Genomic DNA, 11,351 nt, shown 5'->3' with positions numbered 1-11,351 from the left:
AAAAAAAACAGCACTCAGAAAGGATCAGGACTAGGAGGTACCCTTCTTCGGTATTATTGAACTGACATATGTGTTCAAAGAAAGAGCTCATTACCCCTACGCATCCACTGAGTTTGGTCTTTCCCCTTGGTTTCTGAGAGGTAATTCTAAACGAAAAAAATGAAACCCATTGCTATCAAGTAGATTTTGACTCACAGTGACCACAGGACAGGGTAAAACGACCCAATAGTTTTTCCAAGGCTGTAAATCTTTACAGAAGCAGACTGCCACATCTTTCTATTGTGGAGTGGCTTGTGTGTTTAAATTGCCAACCTTGTGGTTAGCAGCTCACCACTTAATCACTGTGCCACCAGGGCTCCTTGAGATAACCTTGAACCCTTGGAATCTCCTGAGTCCTTGAGGTACCTTAGTCAACTCTAGGCCTCCAGACCACACCTGAAGTTTTATGCTAATTAGGTGACTCAGATGGAGGCTGCCAGGCTAGAAGGACCACCTCCTTATATCAGCCCACCTGGGGGGGGATAATTCAATGACTCATGTGTAAGTAATGAGGTTCCAGTAAAGCCTCTGGACACTGGAGCTCCACTGGCTTCCTGGTGGCTTCCTGATCGGTGAGGGACATCGATGCACATGGAAGGGTTGTTGTTATGTGCCGTCGAGTCGACCCCGACTCATAGTGACCCCTCCTTGGGTTTCCGAGGCAGTATCACTACGGAAGTAGGATTGCCCAACCTTCCTTCCGAAGAGTGGCTGGTGGGTTTGAACCGCCAGCCATCTGGTGAGCAGTCAAGTGTCTTAGCCACTATGCTACCAGAGCTCCATATCCCATTTTGAGACATGGGAGCTCCATGTTGAAAATGCACCTTGACCTTACCTGATGTGTCTCTTCATTTGCATCCTTTTTGCTATAAAACTGTAGTCCTAAGGATAGCACTTTATGTGAGTCCTGTGAGTGATTCTAGGGAATTATCAAACCCAAAGGAGTAGTGACAGCCAGCAAGTCAGAAGTTGGAGGACTGAGGACCTCCAAGTTTATGGCTGGTATCCTAAAGGGATAGAGGGAATTTGTCACCAGCCTGTCAGACGTGAGTGTGACATGGGGACCCCCTAGCTTGCGGCTGGTGTCGGTCCCGGCCGCCTTGGCATGTGGAGGACTGTGCCCATTACTTGTGAGTCTGCTCCAGCTCCAGGTGGTTAGGGTCAGAGCAGGAAGTGCTGCATGTGCCCCTGGTGTCAGGACGGGAGTGGAGCAGAACTGATTCAGAAGAGGCTGATCTGGAGCGATCAAGACACATTGGTGTCCGAGAAGGGGGATTGATTTGGATATTTCCTACATGTATATTGTGATACAGTGAATTACTTGGTATGGCTCATCTATCCATGTTCTTTGTCATTCCTACCAGATTACTAGGTGGAACTATGCAAATACAAGGTGTTTGTGCCCTATCAAGGAGCTACAGTGTAGTTTGTTAGTAACATAAATAGGGTATATGGTGCCCTTACAGGGGTGGGACCATACAAATAAGGTGTTAGAAACCCAAATACTGGGATTGGCCAGTTTTGTCATTCTGCTAGGCTTAAAATGAGCCCTCCTAGAGGCAGCAATGGGGATCTCACTGCCATCAAGAGGGGAGAGCTGGAGGTGGAATGCAGCTTGTCCTTGGACGGGAGGTCCCTGCGCTGAACCTCCTTGGCATAGATGACCAGCTGAGATAACCTGCTGAGACATGGAGGCAGCGCAACTAAGAGACACGAGACAGAGCAGCAGGCTTGCTGGCCCACAGAGCGAAAAGCTGAGTGCCTTTGGGCAGGAGGATTGCTGCCAGAGTAGGGTGCACCTAGATGCACCTATCAGCAGAGCTAAAAGAGCTTTGTAACACTTGCCTGAGCAGGGCAGAGGCCAGTCCAAGAGGCCAAAAGGCCAAAGAGGCGTGTTTGAGGGCAGAGAGAGGGGAGGCTGTCCTGATGGAAGAATTGTATCCTAAGCACATTCCTGAATCTGAACTGTAACCTGTTACTTATCTAATAAACTCCATAATTTTGAGTATTGTCTGTGAGTTCTGTGGCTATTGCAAAGAATTATTAACCTAGCAGAGAAATAGTGAGTTCTGGGTTAGAGACAATTGGTGTCAGAGTTGGTAAAAAAAAAAAGAATTTAGAGGGTGGTAGCATGTCTGGCCTCATAGGAATAAGCTTGGGCTGCTGGTGGTGATTCTATCTCCCTCTTCTGAAGTTAGAGGAGGTGGGAGGAGGATGCTGCCTCCATGCCCTTTTTGCATAAATATATCAAGGTATCTAGGAATACTCATTGTTGTGTTACAGGGTATGTTTATCCAAGTTGCCTTACAGTTGTTGTTGCTGTTAGGTGTTGTTAAGTCGTCTCTGACTCATGGTGACCCTGTGTATAGCAGAACGAAACACTGCCTGGTCCTGACCCAGCCCTATGACTCTTGCTATATCTGAGCCCATCGTTTTAGCCACTGTGTTAATCCATCTCATTGAGGGCCTTCCCCTTTTTTGTTGATCTTCCACTTTACCAACCATGATATCCTTCTCCAGGAAATATTTCCTTCTGACAACATGACCAAAGTAGGTCAGACGAAGTCTTGACATTCTCGCTTCCAAGGAACATTTGGCTGCACTTCTTCCAGGACAGATTTGCTCGCTCTTTTAGCGGTCCATAGTACCTTCGGCATTCTTCGCCAACACCACAACTCAAAAGCATCAACTCTTCTTCAGTCTTCCTTTTTCATTGTCCAGCTCTCACATGCATATGAAGCGATTGAAAATACCATGGCTTGTGTCAGGCGCACCTTAGTCTTCAAGGAGATATCTTAGCTCTTCAGCACTTGAAAGAGGTCTTTTGAAGCAGATTTGTTCAATGCTATATGTTATCTGATATCTTGACTGCTGCTTCCATTGGTGTTAATTGTAGAACCAAGTAATATGAAGTCTTTGACAACTTCAATCTTTTTTCCATTAATGATAATGCTGGTTATTGGTCCATTTGTGTGGACTGTTGTTTTCTTTATATTGAGGTGTAATCCATACTGCAGACTGTAGTCTTCAACCTTCATCAGTAAGTGCTTTAAGTCATCCTCACTTTTGGCAAGCAAAATTATGTCATCAGCCTTTTGCAGGTTGTTAATGAGTCTTCCTCCAATCCTGATGCCATGTTCTTCATATAGTCCAGTTTCTCAGATTATTTGCTCAGCATACAGACTGAATAAGGATGGTGAAAGGATATAACCCTGAACACTCCCTTCCTGATTTTAAACCATGGAGTGTCCCCAGGTCTATGTATAGGTTCCTCATGAGCACAATTAAGTGTTTTGGAATTCCCATTCTTCTCAATGTTATCCATAATTTGTTATGATCCACACAATTGAATGCTTTTGCATAGTCAATAAAACACAAGTAAACATCTTTCTGGTATTTGCTTTCAGCCAAGATCCATCTGACATCAGCAATGATATCCCTCATTCCATATCCTCTTCTGAATCCAGCTTGCGTTTCTGGATTGTCTGCCAATATACTGCAACAACCATTTTTGAATTATCTTCAGTAAGATTTTACTTGCCTGCGATATTAATGATATTATTAGATAATTTCCACATTTTGTGGGATCACAAAATAGAATGGGTACAAATATGGATCTCCTCTAGTCAATTGGCCAGGTAGGTAGCTGTCTTCCAAATATCTTGACATAGCCAAGTGAGTGCCTCCAGTATGGCATCCGTTTGTTGAAATAGTGGGTATTCTGTCAATTCCTGGAGCCTTGTTTTTTGCCAATTCCTTCAGTGCAGCTTGGACTTCTTCCTTCAATATCATTGGTTCTTGATCATATGCCAGCTCCTAAACATCAACCAATTCCTTTTAGTACAGTGACTCTGTGTATTCCTTCTATTTTCTTTCAATGTTTCCTGCATCATTCAATATTTTGCCTGTAGAATCTTTTGATATTGCAACTCAAGGCTTGAATTTTTTCTTCAGTTCTTTCAGCTTGAGAAATGCCAAGCATGTTCTTCCCTTTTGGCTTTCCAACTCCATGTCTTTGCACATTTCATTATAATATTTGACTGTCTTCTTGAGCTGTTCTTTGAAATCTTCTGTTCAGCTCTTTTATCTTGTCATTTCTTCCATTTCCTTTAGCTACTCTTCATTCAAGAGCAAGTTTCAGAGATTCTTTGGACATCCATTTTGGTCTTCTCTTCCTTTTCTGTCTTTTTAATGACCTTTTGCTTTCTTCATGGATGATGCTCTTGATGTCATCCCACAATTCCTCTGGTTTTCAGTCATTGGTGTTCAATGCATCAAATCTATTCTTTAGACAGTCTCTAAATTCAGGAGGGATATAATAAAGGCCATGTTTTGGCTCTTGTGGGCTTGTTTTAATTGTCTTTAGCTTCAATTTGAATGTGCATATGAGCAGTTGATGGTCTGTTCCACAATCAGCTCCTGACCTGGTTTTGGCTGAAGATATTGAGGTTTTCCATCACTCTTGACACAGCTGTAGTCAAACTGATTCCTATGTACTCCACCTGGTGAAGTCCACACGTGTAGCCACCATTTGTGTTGTTGAAAAAAGTATTTGCAACGAATAAGTCATTGGTCTTGCAAAATCCTATCATGAGATCTTCAGTGTTATTTCTATCTCCTAGGCCAAATTTTCCAACTGCCAGTGATTCTTCTTTGTTTCTAACTTTTGCATTCCAATCACCAGTAATAATCAGCATATCTTAATTGCATGTTTGGTCAATTTCAGACTGTAGAAGTTGGTAAAAATCTTCAATTTCCTCATCATTGGTTTTGGTGGTTGGTGCATAAATTTGAATAATAATAATATTAACTGGCCTTCCTTGTAGGTGTATGGATATCAACCTATCACTGACAGCTTTGTACAGCAGGATAAATCTCAAAACATTCTTTGTGATGATGAATGCCACACCATTCCTCTTTAATTTGCCATTCCTGGCATAGTAGATCATATGGTTGTCTGACCAAAATGCCCAAAACCTGTCCATTTCAGCTCACTAATGCCTAGGATATCAATCTTTATGCGTTCATTTCGTTTTTGACAACTTCCAATTTTCCTAGATTCATACTTTGTCCATTCCATGTTCCAATTAGTAATGGATGTTTGCAGCTGTTTCTTCTCATTTTGAATCATGTCATCAGATGGAGTTCCTGAAAGCTCTCCTTTATGCATATCATTAAGGTCAGCTCTACTCTGATGAGGCAGCTCTTTCCCAGTCATATTTCGAGTGCCTTCCATTCTGAGGGGCTCATCTTCTGGCTTTGTATAGGACAATGTTTCAGGGCTATTCATAAAGTTGTCCTGTTATATATCATACAGTGTTTCACTGTTATTCATAAGATTTTCACTGTCCAGTTCTTTAAGAAGTGGATGGCCTCTTCTCTCTTCTGAATCTGTCTCAGTCTGGAAGCTCTGCTGAAACTCATCCACCGTGGGCAACCCTCCTGTCACAACCTCCCACCTCACAGCAACATGCAAGCCACAACAGTATGACAAACTGACAGACAAGTTCATCACCCTTAGCTGTTCCAACTGCTCTGCTTACTTCTTGGCCTTCCCCCTACCTGTTTAGGCCATCGGCCGTCTCTGCTTCCTGCCTGGGGCCTCTCCCATCCTCTCCTGTTCCAGCTGTCAGCCTTACAGTAATATTTCATTATCTCATCATTACACAAAACATGACAACACTAAATGTTTATGGGTATAATAGATGTAAACTTTGAATTTAAATTCAAATAACTTCATTAATTTACAGAGGTTATTAATTTGGCACTCAAAATCTCCTCTCCTTCCTAAAGCTAGATTGAAGGAGCCATAATGGCATGGTGGTTAAAGTGCTCAGCACCAACCATAAGGTTGAGTTCTCTTTGAACCCACCAGCCACTCTGTGGGAGAAATATGTGGCAGTCAGCTCAAGTAAAATTACAGCCTTGGAAACCTTATGGGGCAGTTCTACTCTGTCCTGTAGGGTCTCTGAGTTGGAATTGATCCACCTCAATGGGTTTAGGTTTTTGGTTAAGGCTAGTTTGTGTTTTGAAAGTGGGGTTGATCACATTAGTTAATGATTTCAACATGCTTAGACTCTATATAACACATTAAAGAATAACCCAGTCATACCCACACACAATGGAGTTTTATATGGCTGAAATGTGAGGATCTGTATGAACTGTTATCAAGTTATTTCTAGGATAAATTATTTATGTGAAAAAAACAAAAAGCAAGAAGTAAAAAAAAAAAAACTGTATAGGCTATTATACTTTTTCTTTAAGAAAGGAAAGTAAATATGATTGTACTTATTATTAATGCATGTTTATTTTCCAGGAAGGATAAGCCAGAAGATAATAAAAAATCTTTTCATTTAGGGAATGTAATTTAAGCTATAGAAATGATTGTGAGCTTTTGCTAAGTATTATCTTTTTTATACATATAATTTTGATTTTTGAACCATGTGATGTTTTACATATTCAAAAAAGATTTTTAAAAACACAAAAGCAGAAAAAGTTCAATCTAAATGTGTATAAAAATAATATAGCCACACAGAAAATAACTAACAATAAATTTAAATTTTGAAGGTACTTCTTTGACTGTAATCCACTATGGTGCATGTTTAAAGGTCAATAGAATCTGCAAATAAATTTTGAACTTTATTTGTAGATTTATTATTGGTAGTCATATTAAGCTCTGGTGGCATAGTGCCTAAGGCATTTGATTGCTAACCAGAAGGCTGGCAGTTCAAACCCACCAGCCACTCCTCAGAAGGAAGACTGGGCAATCTACTTCTCTAGTGATACTACCTTGGAAACCCAAGAAGGGGTTGCTATGAATTGGAATAAACTCAATGGCAGTGAGTTTGGGTTTGGTTTTTTTTTTTTTTTTTTTTTTTTTGAGTCATACTGATGGAAGAGAGATCTGGGCCCATGGAACTGGAAGAGGTAAGGGGAGATCCCCAGGCAGGAAGTAGAAGCCAGATGGATGGCTGGAACAGGTAGCAGGAAGGCCAGGAAGTGGGTGGAGGGTGGAGCAGTTTGGAACAGCTAAGAGAGACGAATTTGTCTGTCAGTTTGCTGTACTGTGGTGGCTTGTGTGTTGCTGTGAGGCTGGAGGCTGTGCTATTGGTGTTTCAAATGTCAGCAGGGTTGCCCATGGTGGACGGGTTTCAGTGGAGCTTTCAGACTGAGACAGACTCAGAAGAAGGAAGAGGCCATCTACTTCTCAAAGAATTGGACAGTGAAAACCTTATGAATAGCAGTGAAACACTGTGTGATATATAACAGGACAACTTTATGAATAGCCCAGAAACATTGTATGACACAATGCCAGAAGATGAGCCCTTCAGATTGGAAGGCACTCAAAATATGACTGGGAAAGAGCTGCCTCATCAGAGTAGAGCTGACCTTAATGATATGGATAAAGTAGAGGTTTCAGGACCTCCATTTGCTGATGTGGCACAACTCAAAATGAGAAGAAACAGCTGCAAACATCCGTTACTAATTGGAATGAGAATGTATGAAGTATGAATCTAGGAAAACTGGAAGTTGTCAAAAATGAAATGGAATGCACCAACTGCTAAAGCCAACAATGAGGAAATTGAAGATTTTTACCAACTTCTACAGTCTGAAATTGACCAAAGATGCAATCAAGATGTGCTGATTATCACTGGTGATTGGAATGCAAAAGTTAGAAACAAAGAAGAATCACTGGCAGTTGGAAAATTTGGCCTAGGAGGTAGAAATAATGCTGGAGATTTCATGATAGAATTTTGCAAGATGAACGACTTATTCATTGCAAATACTTTTTTCAACAACACAAATGGTGGCTACACATGTGGACTTCACCAGATGGAGTACATAGGAATCAGTTTGACTACAGCTGTGTCAAGAGTGATGGAAAAGCTCAATATCTTCAGCCAAAACCAGGTCAGGAGCTGATTGTGGAACAGAACATCAACTGCTCATATGCAAGTTCAACCAGAAGTTAAAGACAATTAAAACAAACCTATGAGAGCCAAAATATGGCCTTGGTTATATCCCTCCTGAATTTAGAGACCGTCTAAAGAATAGATTTGACACATTGAACACCAATGACTAAAAACCAGAGGACTGTGGGATGACATCAAGAACATCACCCATGAAGAAAGCAAAAGGTCAGACAGAAAAGGAAGAGAAGACCAAAATGGATGTCCAAAGAGTCTCTGAAACTTTCTCTTGAATGAAGAGTAGCTAAAGCAAATGGAAGAAATGACAAGATAAAAGAGCTGAACGGAAGATTTCAAAGAATAGCTCAAGAAGAGAGTCAATTATTATAATGCAATATGCAAAGACATGGAGTTGGAAAGCCAAAAGTGGAGAGCATGCTTGGCATTTCTCAAGCTGAAAGAACTGAAGAAAAAAAAAAAATTAAACCTCAAGTTGCAATATTGAAATTCTGCAGGCAATATATTGAATGATGCAGGAAGCAGCAAAAGAAGATGGAAGGAATACACAGAGTCACAAGATTGGTTGATATTCATCCATTTTAGGAGGTGGCATATGATGAAGAACCGGTGGTAGTGAAGAAGAAGTTGAAGCTGCACTGAAGGAAGTGGAAAAAAAATAAATAAAAAACAAGGCTCTAGGAATTGACAGAATACCCGATGAGATGTTTCAACAAAGTATGCTGTGCTGGAGGCACTCACTTGGTTATGCCAAGAGATTTGGAGGACAGCTACCTGGCCAACTGACTGGAAGAGATTCATTTTAGAGTACATGAGTAAATGTATTAAAATTGAAAATGTTAATAACATGGGAGGGAGGAGATAAAAATATGAAATTGGGGATGGTGAGGTAGAACCTCAGGGTGTTGGATTGGACTTCAAGGTGTCAGTATAAACACATGGTCTAACTGTGAATATCTCCCCACTATGTCCACTGAGAGAACCTAGAAGCAATGTACCTTGTCCCTACATCTTTGTTGTGAATGCTGTTCTTCTCACATATTGAAATTACATTCTTCACTAACACCACTACAGCACACACAAAGGCATGCAGCAACATGGATATAGCTCAAAAACATTAGGTTGCATTTTAGAAAAACAGAAAGGGCAAACATAAAAATGTATAGTTATTTATGTAAATTTCAAGAAGAATGGAAACTAATCAGTAGAGATAGAAAACAGAATGGTAGTTGCCTAAGTGGGAGGAGGTGGTGATTACCTGGAAAAGAGTTCTAAGGATCTTTGTGGGTTTATGGAACTTTCTGTAACTTGATCAGGGTGATCAAGTCAAAATTTGTCCACATTCTTCAGAGTGTGTTTATTTTACTCTGTGTGAAGTATAATTCAATAATTTACTATTAGCATAAAAATTTGGGGTGAAGGACGGTATCAAATTTAGATTTTCTTTTATTTATCAGACTTTATTGCAAAATCCTGTTGGAGTGGGAACTCATTTCGTCTCATTTCTCTTTTCTTCTAAAAGGTCCCCACTGATATTTGAAATACCTCGACAAAAAGAAAAAAGTGAAGATTCCACATTTCATTAGTGGAAGCTATGAGCAAGTCCAACTGAGAAACGGCCTTCACCTTTTGGCATAGTTAGTGCGCATGCTTAGACTGGGGGAAGTCCAGCCTTTCGGGATGACAGAGCCCCGGGTGTGTGGACTATAAGGTTTCTTCTTTCCCCTCTCCTGACGTAACACAAGAGCGCTTGGGAGCCACCAGTAAGCGAAACTCTCTAAAATCAGGTAAATGGGGCCAAGTACAGAGATTAAAAGTGAAACCAAAGGTTATGCCTAGCAGTGAAGGGAGACAAAAGTCACTGCCGTGACTCGGATTCGAACCGAGGTTGCTGCGGCCACAACGCAGAGTACTAACCACTATACGATCACGGCTTGCCACAAGCTCTTGGCAAACATTAAGCTTCCTTCAATATTTCTGACAGGAAAACATTCACATTGCTGATTTATTCTTGAACACCTGCAGATCCTCATGCTTCTCCCTCTGTCGCGTCTTCTCTCAGTTTCTCCCTCCCTATCCGCTACTTAGTAAAAACAATTCTCTTCTTCCAAGGATCGCGCACAGACCTGCGAGGTCCAGTTGTCCTCCTTCACTACTGCCCTGCTTTCTTTCCCAGCTCCTCTGGGTTCCCCTTTTGACTCCGCCTCTCTCCCCGCTATGCCCCACGGGTCCCACAGACCCCACCCATCGCAACTGAGTTGATTGATGGGCTCTCAAGGCTGCGCAGAAATTGTAATAAAGGACTTTCCCGTTGCCTCAAACCAAGACACATTTGCATGCTTCAATTAATCGAAATAAAAAGGCTTTTGAATGGAAAAGCCAATCCTCAAATTTATATGAAATTACAAGCTCCCCCGGCAGTGTGGAGGGGAAAAAAAAAAAGGCTCACAGATTCCAATTTTAAAACGTACATACAGCGACAGTCATTTACTGGTGTAATAATAGGCACATAGACCAAAGGAATAGAATGGAGAGTCTAGTGATAGACCCACACATCTATTGTTGTTATGTGCCACCTAGTCGGACCAACTCATAGGGGCCCCTCCTTGGGTTTCCGAGGCACAGAAGTAGATTGCCCAACCTTCCTTCTGAGGAGTGGCTGGTGGGTTTGAACTGCCAGCCTTCTGGTTAGCAGTCAAATGCCTTAGGCACTAGGCTACCAGAGTTCCCATCTATACCAAACCCAAACTCACTGCCATCCAGTGATTCCCACTCACAACAATCGCCTTTGGGTTTGGGTTTCCCAGGCGATAAATCTTTACAGAAGTATATTGCCCAGTCTTCCTTCCGAAGAGTGGCTGGTGGATTTGAACCACCAGCCTTCTGGTTAACAGTGAGGTGCCTTAGGCACTACACCCAGAGCTCCTTAACACTTCTAAGGTCAACTGATTTTCAACAAGGGTGCCAAGATATCGAATGGGGAAAGAATAGCTTCTTCAATAAATGGTGCTGGGATAACTGGCTCTCCACGTGCCAGACAATGAAGTTGGACCATACCTAACACCATATGTGAAAATGAGTTAAAAATGGATCACCTACCTAAATGTAAGAACGCAATCCATTAAACTCTCAACAAAACGTAGGGGTCATGCTTCTGGACCTAGATTTTGACAATTGATTGTTAGATATGACACCAAAAGCACAAGCAACAAAAGACAAAATAGATAATATGGACTTTATGGAAACAAAAACTTAAGTGTGTCAAAGGATTTTTTTTTATTTTTTTAATTTTATTTTGATTTGGGTGAAGATTTACAGAGTAAATTCACTTTTCATACAGCTGTTCACATATACTTTGTCTCATGTCATTGACCAAAATTTACA

General features: G+C 41.3%; 1 non-coding gene across 1 annotated transcript; it reads right to left on the bottom strand.

Annotated features, from left to right (window-relative positions):
* Positions 1-9,829: 9,829 nt before the first annotated feature.
* Positions 9,830-9,901, bottom strand: TRNAH-GUG. The gene has a single exon. It is a non-coding gene; the product is annotated as a tRNA-His (tRNA).
* Positions 9,902-11,351: the final 1,450 nt, after the last annotated feature.

This window comes from Orycteropus afer, unplaced genomic scaffold (assembly GCF_000298275.1).
Source record: "Orycteropus afer afer isolate SDZICR_OR568_19922 unplaced genomic scaffold, OryAfe1.0 scaffold00010, whole genome shotgun sequence".
Taxonomy (NCBI): domain Eukaryota; kingdom Metazoa; phylum Chordata; class Mammalia; order Tubulidentata; family Orycteropodidae; genus Orycteropus; species Orycteropus afer.
The sequence above is the reverse complement of the archived record's forward strand: the minus strand, read 5'-3'. Positions and strand labels throughout refer to the sequence as shown.